Below are 17,077 nucleotides of genomic sequence, written 5' to 3'. Positions count from 1 at the left end.
AAAGCCCTTTTGTGGTGAAAAACTAATTCTGATAATTGTGTTGAATATTTTGTTTTTTGGGATGTCACACCTTGCCACTGGGGGGCAGTATAATACATAAGGGGATGGGCCAGGTCATACGTTAAGGTTTAAATGATGAACTAAATCTCAATGTGACTTGGATTTAAAAGGAATTGGCTAGCGCTGAGACTGGTCAGAAAATATTGTAGCGACCTTAAATCAACTCCTAGTGATCTCAAGAGCTTTTTACCTCTTGGTGTAATAGGTAAGGTGTTGGCTTGTCAGTCACTGGATCAGGGTTTGAGTCCCAGTTGAGTCCCAGTTGGAGCTATCTTCCAAATTTGCTACAAAAAAAGAAAATTCTCAGCAAATCCAATGCTTTTTAACCTCAGTACATGTAAGAAGAGTCAATTTAGCTACCTGGACAATTTGACCTGTTAGCTAGTGATATTGAGGCACGAACTAGGCCTGTTTGAAACAGCGCTATCTCTTGGCAACTTAGTAGCTTAAACTCCCCAAAAGAATGAAAACCCCTTTAGATTTTTTTGCAAAGTTCAGAAAAAAAGTAAAACTGAACATAATTCATGAGGGTTTTGATTAACTTTGAGTCAAATATAATTAACAAACCCATTTGAAAAACTAAAACTATAAGGAAACTATTTTCAGTTTACTAAATAGTTTTTTCTTGATTAGTTTGTTTACTATAACCTTCTTGAGTAGTTCAAGTAGTGTACCCAGCCTTTACGTAACAGCCCCCACCTTCCACACACACCCCTCCAACAGCCTGTGGATGGATGTTTGTTCTTTAATTCTGACATCAGACCCTATACTGGGCCATCTCTGGAGTCTTCCCTCACACCTTGCCTAGTACTCCCTCTTGCGTGCAAGAGTGTTTGTTTGCAGACAGCACTCAAAAAACAAAAAATGTGGTCCGCTTTTGGTACAAACAACTCATTAATTATTTAGGACAGCAAACATGACTGGCTGCTAATCTACATAGCCTTTTAAAATGCCCCACAATTTATAATGCAGGCCTTTCTCTCCCACTGTGGGGACATTCCGAGGCTGTCTTAACCCTGCCTGTCCACAACACTGCTGTGTCTCTGGAATGGAGGCCATGTCCAAACTCTGCCAGGATACTTTGTCTTTACCCCAAATGTGGTGTGTGCGCACGGGCGTTTATGTACTCAACTGTACGAGGATTTAGAGCAGGGTTGAGTAAAGCCTAAACATATGTGAATGAGGTTTTCCTGCCCGTCTCAGATATGGGAAAACTCAAGTTATTTTGTGGCCCAGTGCAATTTCAGAAAGTATTAATGACAACCAGGCAAGTTCCACAATTAATAATACTTTATTTGGAAAAAGTTAGGAAGTGTCAAAAATATTATTAAAAAAAAATAAAGTCTCCTCAAAAATAGAAATTCCATCCCAAAAACCGATTGGGTAAAATCCATCAATCAACATTTCTTATTTTCCAACAGTCAATATTCATCCAAATGTAGCCTGTGTAGTCGAGTCCAACGTGGTGTCAGTTCCTCCACTTTTAGTAAGGCCTCTTCTCCTTACTAGCTCTCCATTGAATCGCTTTCTCTACACAGGTTCCCTTCTCCGTGTAGGATGGGGTTCAGGTCAGTTCCTGGGAAGGCGGCAGTGTAAGTATCCGAGTCAGGTAGATACAGTTTCCCCGTGTTAATTCCTGTTTACTTCTAGATCTTCAGCACAATGTTAGCTCATATCTTGCGTAATCATCACTTATCCAAAGTGCACACATTACAGAAGTGACGTTGATCCGTAGATAAGAACGAGAGGAAAACAGTACTTAACTTTAGTTCATTGTTTGGAGTGTTCAGAGGCAGTCGTGGGATACAGGCCTGGTGCGTCCTAGGAGCAGGCTGCCATCTGAGCGCTGTGTGTCTGAGCGGCTTGCTCACTGGCTGTGTGCTTCTGTCCTTTAGGGAGTCCTGTTCATTTACTTCACCTGTGCACAATCAAGAGCGGAAAGAGAGGTACGCAGGAATGTCACCTCTCAATTTGGATTAGAGCAGTTCATTGGCAAATAGTTTAAAGATGCAGTCCGGTGTCTTAAACGCAACAAATTTGTAACATATTGTACGAATTGGATTCATAACATATCATCCAAATTGCAACAAAAAATAAGTTTTTTGCAGGACGTAACATCATACAAAATGGATGACATATATAATTGCATGATGTAGTATACAAAAAATAGGGACACGTTTTGGTTCGTGAGCACCGCTTTCTAAACTGCTGGCTGAAATTATACAGTACTTCTTGAGTGTCACTTTAGTAGATGTCATGGCACACATGATAATTTAAAACATGTGTAACAGTTTAGCTTCCGTCCCTCTCCTCGCCCCAAACCAGGGACCCTCTGCACACATCAACAACTGACACCCACGAAGCATCGTTACCCATCACGCCACAAAAGCCACGGCCCTTGCCGAGCAAGGGGAACGACTACTTCAAGGTCCTCAGAGCAAGTGACGTCAACAATTGAAACGATATTAGCGAGCACCACCGCTAACTAGCTAGCCATTTCACATTGGTTACATTCATCTCTCTTTTGACCTCCTCCTTTTCCGCAGCAACCAGTGATCCAGGTCACGGCACCAATGTTACAGTTTAGCTTCTGTCCCTCTCCTCACCCCTACTTGGGCTCGAACCAGGGACCCTCTGCACACATCAACAACTGACACCCACAAAGCATCGTTACCCATCGCACCAAAAAAGCCACGGCCCTTGCAGAGCAAGGGGAACAACTACTTCAAGGTCCTCAGAGCGAGTGACGTCCCCGATTGAAACGCTATTAGCGCGCATCACCGCTAGCCATTTCACATCGGTTACACATGCATGTGGGTAGCACTCCTGAGAATTTAGGATACGCGTTATTGGTAGCACACGTGAGATTTCACACTTCAATTATTGAACATGCAGCACTTGTGAATAGGTTGACACTGCAAACATACTTCAAAACATGTGAGCACAGCAAACATGAGAGGGGGAAAAAGGAAGCTCATCATTACCAGGTGACGTGTGTACAGGAACTTTCCATTTACAGAACAACTTGACACATTTTGTAATGTACTCGCCTGTTTAAAAACTGATTACATGAGTAATTATTTTAGACAGCGGGGTTCCTTGTTAAACCAACCTACAGGCGCCACCTGCTTAGTATGTGTGGCAGTTATTACAGCAAATACGGTATATTATATATGCAAATGGTAAGACGTCAACAGGGTTTAGTTAATTAGCAAGCAATGTGAGCATGGCTTTCCAAACAGAGGCTTCTTTTACTCTGGAGCGAAGGTCTCAGCAGGGGGCCCCACTTTGATCTGTAGATCCCATGGTCTGAAGGAGCACTGCTCCTACTAGCAGCACTGTCAGTCAGACAGGGACATTTCCATGTAAAAAGCCCCATGAGCACTAACATGAGAAGTTTATATAGGAGAACATGAAAGCTAAGTCTATATTTTTTTTTAATTAAGGCATGTATAAATGTTTTTAACCATTTCTATCCAAAAAAGTAGGAATAAGCAAAGGCTTTGATTTCTGCTCAAACAGATGGAAAAGGGGTCTTAGGAAACAGTTACAGAAAAAGTCTTAAAGCTGCAATATGTAACCTTTTGGGCGACTAGACCAAATTCACATAGAAATCCCAGTTATAGATCTGTCATTATCATTGAAAGCAGGTCTAAGAAGCGGAAGATCTGTTCTATGTGCTCTATTTCTATGCTTCCCGTTCTTAAGTTTTGTTTTTGCGTCTTTTGCTTTTGGTTTTGTACACCAGCTTCAAAAAGCTGAAAATACAATGTTTTTGGTTATTGAAAATATATTTCAATTTTAGATGGCACCATGATTTTCTACACTATGCATTGTTTGTTTTGTCACATAAACTTAAATCAGGCAAACTATTCGAATTTTTGCAACCAGAAAATGGCGAAGCACCTTTTAAAAGGTATTAAAGACATCAAAACAATAATGTTGAAGAAAAGACCTCTGACAACTAATATCAACATTTATATTTAGTTTAGCAGAAATTTGCCTTCTGGAAGTTATATTGCCTAGTGTCTTGTCATTCTGTTACCAAAACCCCCCCCACATATATTTAAAGCTAGAATCCTTAATTGAAACAATAACAAAGAGGTCACCCAGCTTGTGTTACCGCGCTTCTGTTTTGGTAAAAAGCTGAGGGATGGGCCTGGAGAAATGTAGGGCCCAATAAAATCCATAATGTGGGGAACGCAGACAGAATCAAGACGTTAAAACGCAATTCAACAATATAATATATATATTTTTTAACTTAGTAGGGAATAAACTAAAGGTATTTCAAATGAATTAATTTGCCCAAGTTTATCATAAGACATGAACAGAATGCATCAGTGATTTGAATTTCCTGCAAATTTCCGAAGAGGCAACGAGAATTCCCGATCTGTGTATGTGCGGTGCACGTGTCTACCACTTTGTGTCGCCGTTAGCAATGCTGCTAATGATAACCTTTTTCGGGTATAGATAGAAAGGCTTTCCCATAAACATTCTCAATGAAATGTTAACTATACTGAACAAAAATATAAACATGCAACAATTTCAACGATTTTACTTTACTGCACATTTTTAGATTGGCCTTTTATTGTCCACAGTACAAGGTGAACCTGTGTAATGATCAGGCTGTTTAATTACCTTCTTGACATGCCACACCTACCTGTCAGGTGGTTTAAGCATTGTTGTGGACTTAAAACATCCAATTTAGTTAGTTTTTCTATTGAAAAGTGTATTTTGAGAGTGAAAACCTGAAGAAACAGGGAAAAAGAAAATCTGGAAAAACTAAAAGGAGAAAACGGAATTTAGAAAATAACTAAACGGGATCTGGCCAAAAGTTTAACAGATTTTATAGGGCCCTAGAAATGTAACCACTTTCAAATGTTTAAGGATCGACGCTGGTAGACGAGAAACAAGTACAGGGAGTGAACATTTAATTAACGACGGACATGGAACAGGACAGCGTTCCGAAGAGAAAACATAACAACATTAGTGCTGACACGGGGAACTGACTGAGGAACAGACAGATATAGAAGGGCAATCAACAAAGTAATGGAGTTCAGGTGAGTACAATATTGCACAGCTACGCGTAATGATGGTGACAGGTGTGCGTAATTAATGGCAGTTTGTCGCCATCGAGCGCCAGAAAGGGGGAGCGGGAACAGGCGTGACAAAATGCCTATACATAGCTATAGACGGACCATCCATGATATCAAAATGGTAGTTTTAAACGTGTTGAGGCAATACAGTGTTTGTTTACATTTACATTGTTTGCAAACATTGTAGTAACACAAGATTGTTTTGGGGGTTCTGATGGGATACGTCAGTTGAACTAAGCTCATGAGGCATTTATAAGTTATAATCTTAAAGAATCAATGGGTATATGTCATACATTTATAAGTCAGTTAATGTCAAATCCCCCGGCTCTTACTGACACCTACTTATGAACCCTCTCTCTTTTCATTTACTGTGACCAGCGCTCTCACCCACTTAGCACCGACCGACACCGGACGACCATGGACGTTGACCAATCTTAAAGTCTGTTTCACAAGTTTGGACAGCACAGTACAGTGCAGTGCAGTACAGTACAGTAGAGCACAGTGCAGTACATTAAAGTACAGTACAGTAAAGAAAAATAGAGTAGAATATAGGTTAGTACAATACAGTACAGTAATGTACAGTAGAGTTTAGTATAGTACAGTAGAGTAGAGCACACTAGACTAGAGTACAATATAATTTACTGTAGTGTCAGTGTTTCCCCTAGGATTTCTTTTCAGCAGCGGTGGCAAAGTTAGCATGCTAGCTGTTCCCATAGACTTCTATTCATTGCGGTAATGCTAGTGAGCCTTTGCGCTAGTTAGCAACTTCCTTCCATTAGTTAATCTATATCTGTGTAAGTAGAAAAAGGGCTTAATTGACAGAATGCCTTTATAAACGCAGAAATATTCAAAAGTTTGAACACTCCTGTTCAAAAGTTTGTGGTCACTTAGAAATGTCCTTGTTTTTTAAATAAATGCACATTTTCTGTCCATTAAAATAACATCAAATTGATCAGAAATACAGTGCAGATATTGTTAATGTTGTAAATGACTATTGCAGCTGGAAACGGCTGATTTTTAATAGAATATCTACATAGGCGTACAGAGGCCCATTATCAGCAACCGTCACTCCTGTGTTCCAATGGCACGTTGTGTTAGCTAATCCAAGTGGATCATTGTAAAAGGCAAATTGATCATTATAAAACCCTTTTGCAATTATGTTGGCACAGCTGAAAGCTGTTGTTCAATAAAACTGGCTTTCTTTAGACTAGTTGAGTATCTGGAGCATCAGCAAAGCTCAAAATGTCCAGAAACAAAGACTTTCTTCTGAAACTCGTCAGTCTATTCTTGTTCTGAGAAATTAAGGCTATTCCATGCAAGAAATTGCCAAGAAACTGAAGATGTCGTACAACGCTGTGTACTACTCCCTTCACAGAACAGCGCAAACTGGCTCTAACCAGAATAGAAAGAAGAGCAGGAGGCCCTGGTGCACAACTGAGCAAGAGGACAAGTACATTAGAGTGTCTAGTTTGAGAAACAGATGCCTCACAAGTCCTCAACTTCTTGCTAAAAGTCAATGTAATCTTCCACTTCTCAGATTCCTAACACCTCTCACATTGTCATTCTAGAAACTGTTCATGACACTGAGGTTGACACATGGCCGCCCTGCTCCAGACAACATTTCTACTTCCTCCTGTTGGCACGCGACTCCAGACAAGAGGTGGATGGGACATGGGTGAGGACCTCCCTTTCTCTTTTTTCATTAGTTCTGTCTGTCTATTCCATTGTTTTCTTTCTACCATATTGAGGATCATGCATGTGCGGAGAGGTTGGGCGCTCATGAATGAATTATATCAATACCTTGGGGCGCAGAGGCAATTGCTTGAAAGAAATTGTGGTTGTCCATAAATGCCCAATGAACTATTTATGGACGTAATGGGAGCGTGTGATGTGAGAGGACAAATAAATAAGGCGAGAATACATTAAACATGACAAGATGATGAGCGGCATGTATCATCACTCGCGTCCTAATGACCCTTAGACGTTCGGCTAAATCAATGCCTTGCCGTCATGGAAAATGGTGTACTATTAATATATGGTGTGGTTATTAGCATAAGTCGGCCATACACACGGGTGAATATCTACCAAATGGTACTCTTGACACTGGTCCACATTGCTATGTGTGTTCAGAATACTGTAGCATTTTCAGTAATGGCGAGGGGCTGATATAGTGTGATTTGTATGCAGGGCCATGAGTCAGGCCAGTGTAGTATGGTAATGGACCAGTAGTGGTCTAAGTCCATGTGCCATGTGCCATGTGCCACGAGGCTATTTGCATTTTACAAGTTGCCGAAAAGCTATACTGAGGGGTTTTGCAACACTGTACTCATCCCAGTGTCACTCAAGCCTCTGTGGTTGAGTCTCCACATTCAGAGCACTACCATACACGTCCTTTGTGATGGCTCACTCTCTCCCTGGGTAGTCATGGTGATCAAGCGTTGTCTCAGTGCTAGGGCCTGCTGATGGATAGACACCAGCATTCAGCCACACATTTCTCTTTTTGAAAGGGGTGGGAGGAGTGGAGGGCTGGGGGAGGACTGGGAGAGGGGCTCAGCTCAGCCTTGAACCAAATAAACAGAGGGAATGAAAAGAGGAGTGCTTTCAGAGATAGAGAGGGGTCAGTCTCATTTGCGCAAAGTCCTCCCTCATCACAAACACAGCTGACACGGGACATTCTTATCAGCGAGGCGCACACTGGGCAAAAATAACAAATTCATTTGTAACTGAGACTGTGAGCCAAGGACAATAGCCCAGCAGGACACAACGTAGATGTCTGTTAGGAGTATCAGAGGAAAGATCATTCATTCTTATTTATTTGCTGGCCCAACAACCTCACCCAAATGGGCTTACATGGCTCTCAGCTTGAAGCCCACTGAAGCCCAAAAAGGCAAGACAAGTTTCCCAAGGTTACTGCATACAGCTATGGCTCTTTGTGGATGGACTCCAAGGCTGGACTCTTTCCAGCCTTTCGCTGCACAGTTTTCAAATGTACTTATTTTTCTCTATCCACTTTGTTGCGCCACGTACAGTACATCACATATTGTACATTTATTATAATAACACAAAATCTCTCTAAACTGATCCTCCACTCCAGACTAATAGTCGTCCACATGCTGCAGAATCAATTTCCTCCTATGAATACTTCATTAGCTCCTTAATAAACAGCTCGCTATCCACCGTGTCAGGTGGAGTAATGTTAACTCCCCAGAGGTGAGCTATTTTTGTTTCCACTTTCCACTAGTTAGACTTTTTGTTCCTGAATCAGCCATCATGGTAGATGAGAGAAGAGCACCCATTGGGACATTAAACCTGCAGGGTTAGACTGACCTGACTTTATGACCTCACCTTCCACAGATCAGGAAGTAATAGGCAGAAATAAAGTAGAAATTGTGCACCAATTTTAAAAGCCTGTTATATTCCAGCACCTGTGTTTTTAAGGATGTGGGTATGACCACAAATTGTGACCTTTCATTTAATATAGACCACATGGAGAATTCAATAAATCCAAATATTTTATTCAGCATTTTGACATACCCCTCCGCCAACCCTGTGTCGAGTTTCACCATCATTGTAAAGCTCTTCATGACAGAATGCTCATTATGAAAGAATGTAAAAAGTAGGTGAAATCAAACATTTTGTTTTTACCAAGTTACGCTTCTCAAAAGGCACCGAGTTGGTGGAGTGACCCAACACAGTCAGATGTCAGTGCCATGATGACACAGCTGAAGTGCATGAGAAAACACTATGAATAAATCATATCGTAAAGTGGTGTCATGGGCTCATGGGTTGGCATGTCATCTCTGCTCAGGAAAAACATTTCTGTCTCGAGGGGCTCGTCCTAATCCAGCCTCTTCTATGTTCACTGTTTACTGGATCACTGGGATGTGGTTTATACTAGGAGCTTCTCTTTGGTCTGGAATACACTCTGCAAGAGATATGATAATTTTATTTATGTGTTGTAATGAATCGTATCAAACTGCTAAGACAATCAGAAAATAGCTTCTTGGAGACAGACCTGTCACACCCTGATCTGTTTCACCTGTCCTTGTGATTGTCTCCACCCCCCCCCAGGTTTCACTTATTTTCCCTGGTGTATTTATCCCTGTGTTTCCTGTCTCTCTCTGCCAGTTCATCTTGTAATTTCAAGTCAACCAGCGTGTTTTCCCGTGCTCCTGCTTTTCTATTCTATTCTACTAGTCCCCCCGGTTTTGACCTTTACCTGTTTTTCTGGACTCCATTCCCACCTGCCTGACCATTCTGCCTGCCCTGACCTCGAGCCTGCCTGCCATTCTGTACCTCTAGAACTCTGAACTGGTTTTGACCTTTTGCCTGTCTTCGACCATTCTCTTGCCTACCCCTTTTGGATTGTTAATAAACATCTTGGACTCTAACCATCTGCATCCTGTGTCTGCATCTGGGTCTCGCCTTGTGCCCTTATAAGACCATGTTCATCAGGATTTGTGAAGAAGTTGACCATTTACCAACAATGTAAAGGTTCTTATGTGCTGTAAGATTTCTAAAGGATGAATCAAGGACGGTCATCAGATTTCATCATATCAAATGTGATTGTATGTTTTCATGCAGCATGATTTCATCTTAGCAGCAAGGCAATAGTGTTGCGTGACAAACTGACAGATTATTGATTGTGTGCATTGCAATTTAATGAGGTGCCTGTGAGGGTCCTACAATCTATCTCCCCTTCTGATTTCCATGAGAAATATAAAAATATAGGACTAGATAAGGGAGTTATTTTTTATTTTTTTATTTCACCTTTATTTAACCAGGTAGGCAAGTTGAGAACAAGTTCTCATTTACAATTGCGACCTGGCCAAGATAAAGCAAAGCAGTTCGACACATACAACGACACAGAGTTACACATGGAGTAAAACAAACATACAGTCAATAATACAGTATAAACAAGTCTATATACAATGTGAGCAAATTAGGTGAGAAGGGAGGTAAAGGCAAAAAAGGCCATGGTGGTAAAGTAAATACAATATAGCAAGTAAAACACTGGAATGGTAGTTTTGCAATGGAAGAATGTGCAAAGTAGAAATAAAAATAATGGGGTGCAAAGGGTTGGAGCGATCTGGTCGCATCCGCGCTTCGGTCTGCAGGTTGTATAACTTTTTCATTACATTTCATTACATTTCATTATAGTACAACGGTCTGATTTGTCTAATCTTAGCAATTTCCTCTTAGCTAGCTACATAGTCGTCGTTGTATCAAAGATAATTGCGTAATTATCGTATTTCGTCGTCTCCTATCTGTCGTCTCCTATCTGTCCAACACGTTCACCGTCTACCGTAGCACTGTAGTAACTATCACACTCAACTGAACGTCTTGATTAGTGTAGTGTTAGCTAGCTACATAGCTAGCTACATAGTTGTCTTTGCTGTCTTCGTATCCAAGATAATTGTGTAGCTTAGAGTGTGGAGTCTTAGAGTGATAATTGCGTTATTATCGTATTTCGTCGCCCTCCTATCTGCCTAGCAGCTAGTCAGCTAGCATACGTTCACCGGCTACCGTAGCACTGTAGTAACTATCACACTCAACTGAACGACTTGATTAGTGTAGTGTTAGCTAGCTACATAGCTAGCTACATAGTTGTCTTTGCTGTCTTCGTATCCAAGATAATTGTGTAGCTTAGAGTGTGGAGTCTTAGAGTGATAATTGCGTTATTATCGTATTTCGTCGCCCTCCTATCTGCCTAGCAGCTAGCCAGCTAGCATACGTTCACCGGCTACCGTAGCACTGTAGTAACTATCACACTCAACCGAACGACTTGATTAGTGTAGTATTAGATAGCTACATAGTTGTCTTTGCTGTCTTCGCATCCAAGATAATTGTGTAGTTTAGAGTGTGTAGTCTTAGAGTGATTATCTTAATTCACCGAGGTTAGCTAGCCAGCTATTTTGTCATCCTTAACGTAGGAGACACTCCTAGCTAGCCAATAGCCAGCCAACGTCTACTGAATAGAACTTTCGCATTCGGTCGCATTCCGCGTCGCTCCACAGGTAGTATCACTTTTTCATTTCATTTCATTACAGTCCCAACGGTGTGATTTGTTTGATCGTAGCTAGCTACATAGCTAGCTACATAGCCGTCTTTGTTTCAAAGATAATTGTGTAGTCTAGAGCGATTTTCTAGGTTAGCTAGCCAGCTATTGTCGTTCTCCTAACGCAACGTAACGTAACCAACACTGCTAGCTAGCCAGCTAGCTCCCGATAAGCAGCATTGTAGAAACTTCACACTCAACGGTACGACTTGATTAGGGTAGTGTCAACAACGCAGCTAGCCTACCCCAGCAGTACTCTATCATTTTAATCATTTTAGTCAATTAGATTCTTGCTACGTAAGCTTAACTTTCTGAACATTCGAGACGTGTAGTCCACTTGTCATTCCAATCTCCTCTGCATTAGCGTAGCCTCTTCTCTAGCCTGTCAACTATGTGTCTGTCTATCCCTGTTCTCTCCTCTCTGCACAGACCATACAAACGCTCCACACCGCATGGCCGCAGCCACCCTAATCTGGTGGTCCCAGCGCGCACGACCCACGTGGAGTTCCAGGTCTCCGGTAGCCTCTGGAACTGCCGATCTGCGGCCAACAAGGCAGAGTTCATCTCAGCCTATGCCTCCCTCCAGTCCCTCGACTTCTTGGCTCTGACGGAAACATGGATCACCACAGATAACACCGCTACTCCTACTGCTCTCTCTTCGTCCGCCCACGTGCTCTCGCACACCCCGAGAGCTTCTGGTCAGCGGGGTGGTGGCACCGGGATCCTCATCTCTCCCAAGTGGTCATTCTCTCTTTCTCCCCTTACCCATCTGTCTATCGCCTCCTTTGAATTCCATGCTGTCACAGTTACCAGCCCTTTCAAGCTTAACATCCTTATCATTTATCGCCCTCCAGGTTCCCTCGGAGAGTTCATCAATGAGCTTGATGCCTTGATAAGCTCCTTTCCTGAGGACGGCTCACCTCTCACAGTTCTGGGCGACTTTAACCTCCCCACGTCTACCTTTGACTCATTCCTCTCTGCCTCCTTCTTTCCACTCCTCTCCTCTTTTGACCTCACCCTCTCACCTTCCCCCTACTCACAAGGCAGGCAATACGCTCGACCTCATCTTTACTAGATGCTGTTCCTCCACTAACCTCATTGCAACTCCCCTCCAAGTCTCCGACCACTACCTTGTATCCTTTTCCCTCTCGCTCTCATCCAACACTTCCCACACTGCCCCTACTCGGATGGTATCGCGCCGTCCCAACCTTCGCTCTCTCTCCCCCGCTACTCTCTCCTCTTCCATCCTATCATCTCTTCCCTCTGCTCAAACCTTCTCCAACCTATCTCCTGATTCTGCCTCCTCAACCCTCCTCTCCTCCCTTTCTGCATCCTTTGACTCTCTATGTCCCCTATCCTCCAGGCCGGCTCGGTCCTCCCCTCCCGCTCCGTGGCTCGACGACTCATTGCGAGCTCACAGAACAGGGCTCCGGGCAGCCGAGCGGAAATGGAGGAAAACTCGCCTCCTGCGGACCTGACATCCTTTCACTCCCTCCTCTCTACATTTTCCTCTTCTCTCTCTGCTGCTAAAGCCACTTTCTACCACTCTAAATTCCAAGCATCTGCCTCTAACCCTAGGAAGCTCTTTGCCACCTTCTCCTCCCTCTTGAATCCTCCTCCCCCTCCCCCCCTCCTCCCTCTCTGCAGATGACTTCGTCAACCATTTTGAAAAGAAGGTCGACGACATCCGATCCTCGTTTGCTAAGTCAAACGACACCGCTGGTTCTGCTCACACTGCCCTACCCTGTGCTCTGACCTCTTTCTCCCCTCTCTCTCCAGATGACATCTCGCGTCTTGTGACGGCCGGCCGCCCAACAACCTGCCCGCTTGACCCTGTCCCCTCCTCTCTTCTCCAGACCATCTCCGGTGACCTTCTCCCTTACCTCACCTCGCTCATCAACTCATCCCTGACCGCTGGCTACGTCCCTCCGTCTTCAAGAGAGCGAGAGTTGCACCCCTTCTGAAAAAACCTACACTCGATCCCTCCGATGTCAACAACTACAGACCAGTATCCCTTCTTTCTTTTCTCTCCAAAACTCTTGAACGTGCCGTCCTTGGCCAGCTCTCCCGCTATCTCTCTCAGAATGACCTTCTTGATCCAAATCAGTCAGGTTTCAAGACTAGTCATTCAACTGAGACTGCTCTTCTCTGTATCACGGAGGCGCTCCGCACTGCTAAAGCTAACTCTCTCTCCTCTGCTCTCATCCTTCTAGACCTATCGGCTGCCTTCGATACTGTGAACCATCAGATCCTCCTCTCCACCCTCTCCGAGTTGGGCATCTCCGGCGCGGCCCACGCTTGGATTGCGTCCTACCTGACAGGTCGCTCCTACCAGGTGGCGTGGCGAGAATCCGTCTCCTCACCACGTGCTCTCACCACTGGTGTCCCCCAGGGCTCTGTTCTAGGCCCTCTCCTATTCTCGCTATACACCAAGTCACTTGGCTCTGTCATAACCTCACATGGTCTCTCCTATCATTGCTATGCAGACGACACACAATTAATTTTCTCCTTTCCCCCTTCTGACGACCAGGTGGCGAATCGCATCTCTGCATGTCTGGCAGACATATCAGTGTGGATGACGGATCATCACCTCAAGCTGAACCTCGGCAAGACGGAGCTGCTCTTCCTCCCGGGGAAGGACTGCCCGTTCCATGATCTCGCCATCACGGTTGACAACTCCATTGTGTCCTCGTCCCAGAGCGCTAAGAACCTTGGCGTGATCCTGGACAACACCCTGTCGTTCTCAAATAACATCAAGGCGGTGGCCCGTTCCTGTAGGTTCATGCTCTACAACATCCGCAGAGTACGACCCTGCCTCACACAGGAAGCGGCGCAGGTCCTAATCCAGGCACTTGTCATCTCCCGTCTGGATTACTGCAACTCGCTGTTGGCTGGGCTCCCTGCCTGTGCCATTAAACCCCTACAACTCATCCAGAACGCCGCAGCCCGTCTGGTGTTCAACCTTCCCAAGTTCTCTCACGTCACCCCGCTCCTCCGCTCTCTCCACTGGCTTCCAGTTGAAGCTCGCATCCGCTACAAGACCATGGTGCTTGCCTACGGAGCTGTGAGGGGAACGGCACCTCACTACCTCCAGGCTCTGATCAGGCCCTACACCCAAACAAGGGCACTGCGTTCATCCACCTCTGGCCTGCTCGCCTCCCTACCACTGAGGAAGTACAGTTCCCGCTCAGCCCAGTCAAAACTGTTCGCTGCTCTGGCCCCCCAATGGTGGAACAAACTCCCTCACGACGCCAGGACAGCGGAGTCAATCACCACCTTCCGGAGACACCTGAAACCCCACCTCTTTAAGGAATACCTAGGATAGGATAAAGTAATCCTTCTCCCCTCCCCCCTTAAAAGACCTAGATGCACTATTGTAAAGTGGCTGTTCCACTGGATGTCATAAGGTGAAAGCACCAATTTGTAAGTCGCTCTGGATAAGAGCGTCTGCTAAATGACTTAAATGTAATGTAAATGTAAAGGAGCTAAATAAATAAATTAAATACAGTTGGGAAAGAGGTAGTTGTTTGGGCTAAATTATAGGTGGGCTATGTACAGGTGCAGTAATCTGTAAGATGCTCTGACAGTTGGTGCTTAAAGCTAGTGAGGGAGATAAGTGTTTCCAGTTTCAGAGATTTTTGTAGTTCGTTCCAGTCATTGGCAGCAGAGAACTGGAAGGAGAGGCGGCCAAAGAAAGAATTGGTTTTGGGGGTGACTAGAGAGATATACCTGCTGGAGCGTGTGCTACAGGTGGGAGATGCTATGGTGACCAGCGAGCTGAGATAAGGGGGGACTTTACCTAGCAGGGTCTTGTAGATGACATGGAGCCAGTGGGTTTGGCGACGAGTATGAAGCGAGGGCCAGCCAACGAGAGCGTACAGGTCGCAATGGTGGGTAGTATATGGGGCTTTGGTGACAAAACGGATTGCACTGTGATAGACTGCATCCAATTTGTTGAGTAGGGTATTGGAGGCTATTTTGTAAATGACATCGCCAAAGTCGAGGATTGGTAGGATGGTCAGTTTTACAAGGGTATGTTTGGCAGCATGAGTGAAGGATGCTTTGTTGCGAAATAGGAAGCCAATTCTAGATTTAACTTTGGATTGGAGATGTTTGATATGGGTCTGGAAGGAGAGTTTACAGTCTAACCAGACACCTAAGTATTTGTAGTTGTCCACGTATTCTAAGTCAGAGCCGTCCAGAGTAGTGATGTTGGACAGGCGGGTAGGTGCAGGTAGCGATCGGATTGATTGGATGGGTGGGAGGAGGGGGAATGGGATGGGAGGAAGGGGAGAGGGAGGGAAGGAGGGGGAAAGTACGCGTAATGCGAGGAGAGGGAGAGGAGGGTTTCCATATGTAATCTGTGATGCTGTGGATACATTTAAATAACCTGTTGAGAGAAACACACTCGGTGTACAAAACATTAGGAACACCTGCGCTTTCCATGACAGACTGACCTGGTTAATCCAGGTGAAAAGCTATGATCCATTATTGATGTCACTTGTTAAATCCACTTCAATCACTGTAGATGAAGGGGAGGAGACAGGTAAAAAAGTGTTGAAACCTTGAGACAATTGAGACATGGATTGTGTTTATGTGCCATTCAGGTGACAAAAGAATATAGCAGTAGGTGCCAGGTGCATCGGTTTGAGTGTGTCAAGAACTGCAACGCTGCTGGGTTTTTCACGCTCCACAGTTTCCTGTGTGTATCAAGAATTGTCCATCACCCAAAGTTTATCTAGCCAACTTGACACAACTGTGGGAAGCAATGGAGTCAACACAGGCCAGCATCCAAGTGGAATGCTTTCAACACCTTGAAGAGTTCCTGCCATGACGAATTGAGGCTGTTCTGAGGGCAAAAGGGGGTGCAGCTCAATATTAGGAAGGAATTCCTTATGTTTTGTAAACCGAAGCATCAATCACCAGGGAGACCAGGAGAAAGTGTGGATTCCTCCTAAAGCTCTAATGCACGACCCGAGCTGGCCCTGACATTATACATCGGGTTAGGGCAGGGTAGGGCATATTTTTCATAAATAACTAGTGTATGGGCAGGGCTCGAGTATCACTAAATCGATCACTAACTTTCATGGTGAGCCATTTGTTTATGCTCTGCTGTGCAGTACAGTCATATCTGACTAAGATCATAACATGGTGTCAGAAGTGCTTCAACCTCATCAAATATGAAACAGGAGAGATTATTTCACAGAAATATTTTAATAATATTGTTCCTTGAGTTTTGTCTGAGATTAGAGTGATGAAAAGCAGCTAACAGCTAACCAGCTCTCTAATATTTAGAGTTTCATGGTTGCCATGGCGCCATGAGGAAGACAAGGCAGAGAGCTTTTGTACATTTGTAAATATTTTGTTTTATTTTTATAGCATTTTTTTTAACCAACTTTTTGTTTTTTCATGACTTCTTGAGTGTTTCTGAGCTACAATATATATTCATTTGGATCCCCATTAGCTTTTGCAGAGTGAGCAGCTATTCTTCCTGGTCCACAAAAAAACACAAAACATGACAATTAACCAAACACTGGTACACTGATAGACAAGGACAATCACACACATTTAAAATATAATGATAAACAAACAATAAAAAACGTTTAAAAAATAATACAAACAATACAACAAAAAATTATAATATGTGTGTTAAAGTGTGTCTATTTGTGCATGTGTTTGTGTGTGTCCCCTCACAGTTCCCGCCATTCCATACACATCAGACCAGCATACATTTTTTACATCTTCAACATTTTGTGTGATCGCTTATAAATTACTTTAAGCCCATACTTTGGCACTTTGGCTTTCCTTGTTATTGCCACAATGATATGGTCACTACAGCCAATGGGAACTTGCTTTGGAGCAA

At 43.8% G+C, this 17,077-nt stretch overlaps 1 long non-coding RNA gene across 1 annotated transcript; it reads right to left on the bottom strand.

Moving 5' to 3' along the window:
• Window positions 1–1,331: 1,331 nt before the first annotated feature.
• LOC115145637 (uncharacterized) lies at window positions 1,332–1,996 on the bottom strand. Its single transcript, XR_003866012.1, has 2 exons — window positions 1,825–1,996; window positions 1,332–1,636 (listed from the first exon to the last, which is right to left on the bottom strand). It is a non-coding gene; the product is annotated as an uncharacterized LOC115145637 (long non-coding RNA).
• Between the last annotated feature and the right edge of the window lie 15,081 nt (window positions 1,997–17,077).

Source organism: Oncorhynchus nerka, linkage group LG2 (genome assembly GCF_034236695.1).
Source record: "Oncorhynchus nerka isolate Pitt River linkage group LG2, Oner_Uvic_2.0, whole genome shotgun sequence".
NCBI classification, from domain to species: domain Eukaryota; kingdom Metazoa; phylum Chordata; class Actinopteri; order Salmoniformes; family Salmonidae; genus Oncorhynchus; species Oncorhynchus nerka.
Note: the sequence above shows the minus strand (reverse complement) of the source record. Positions and strands in the feature narration are given on the sequence as shown.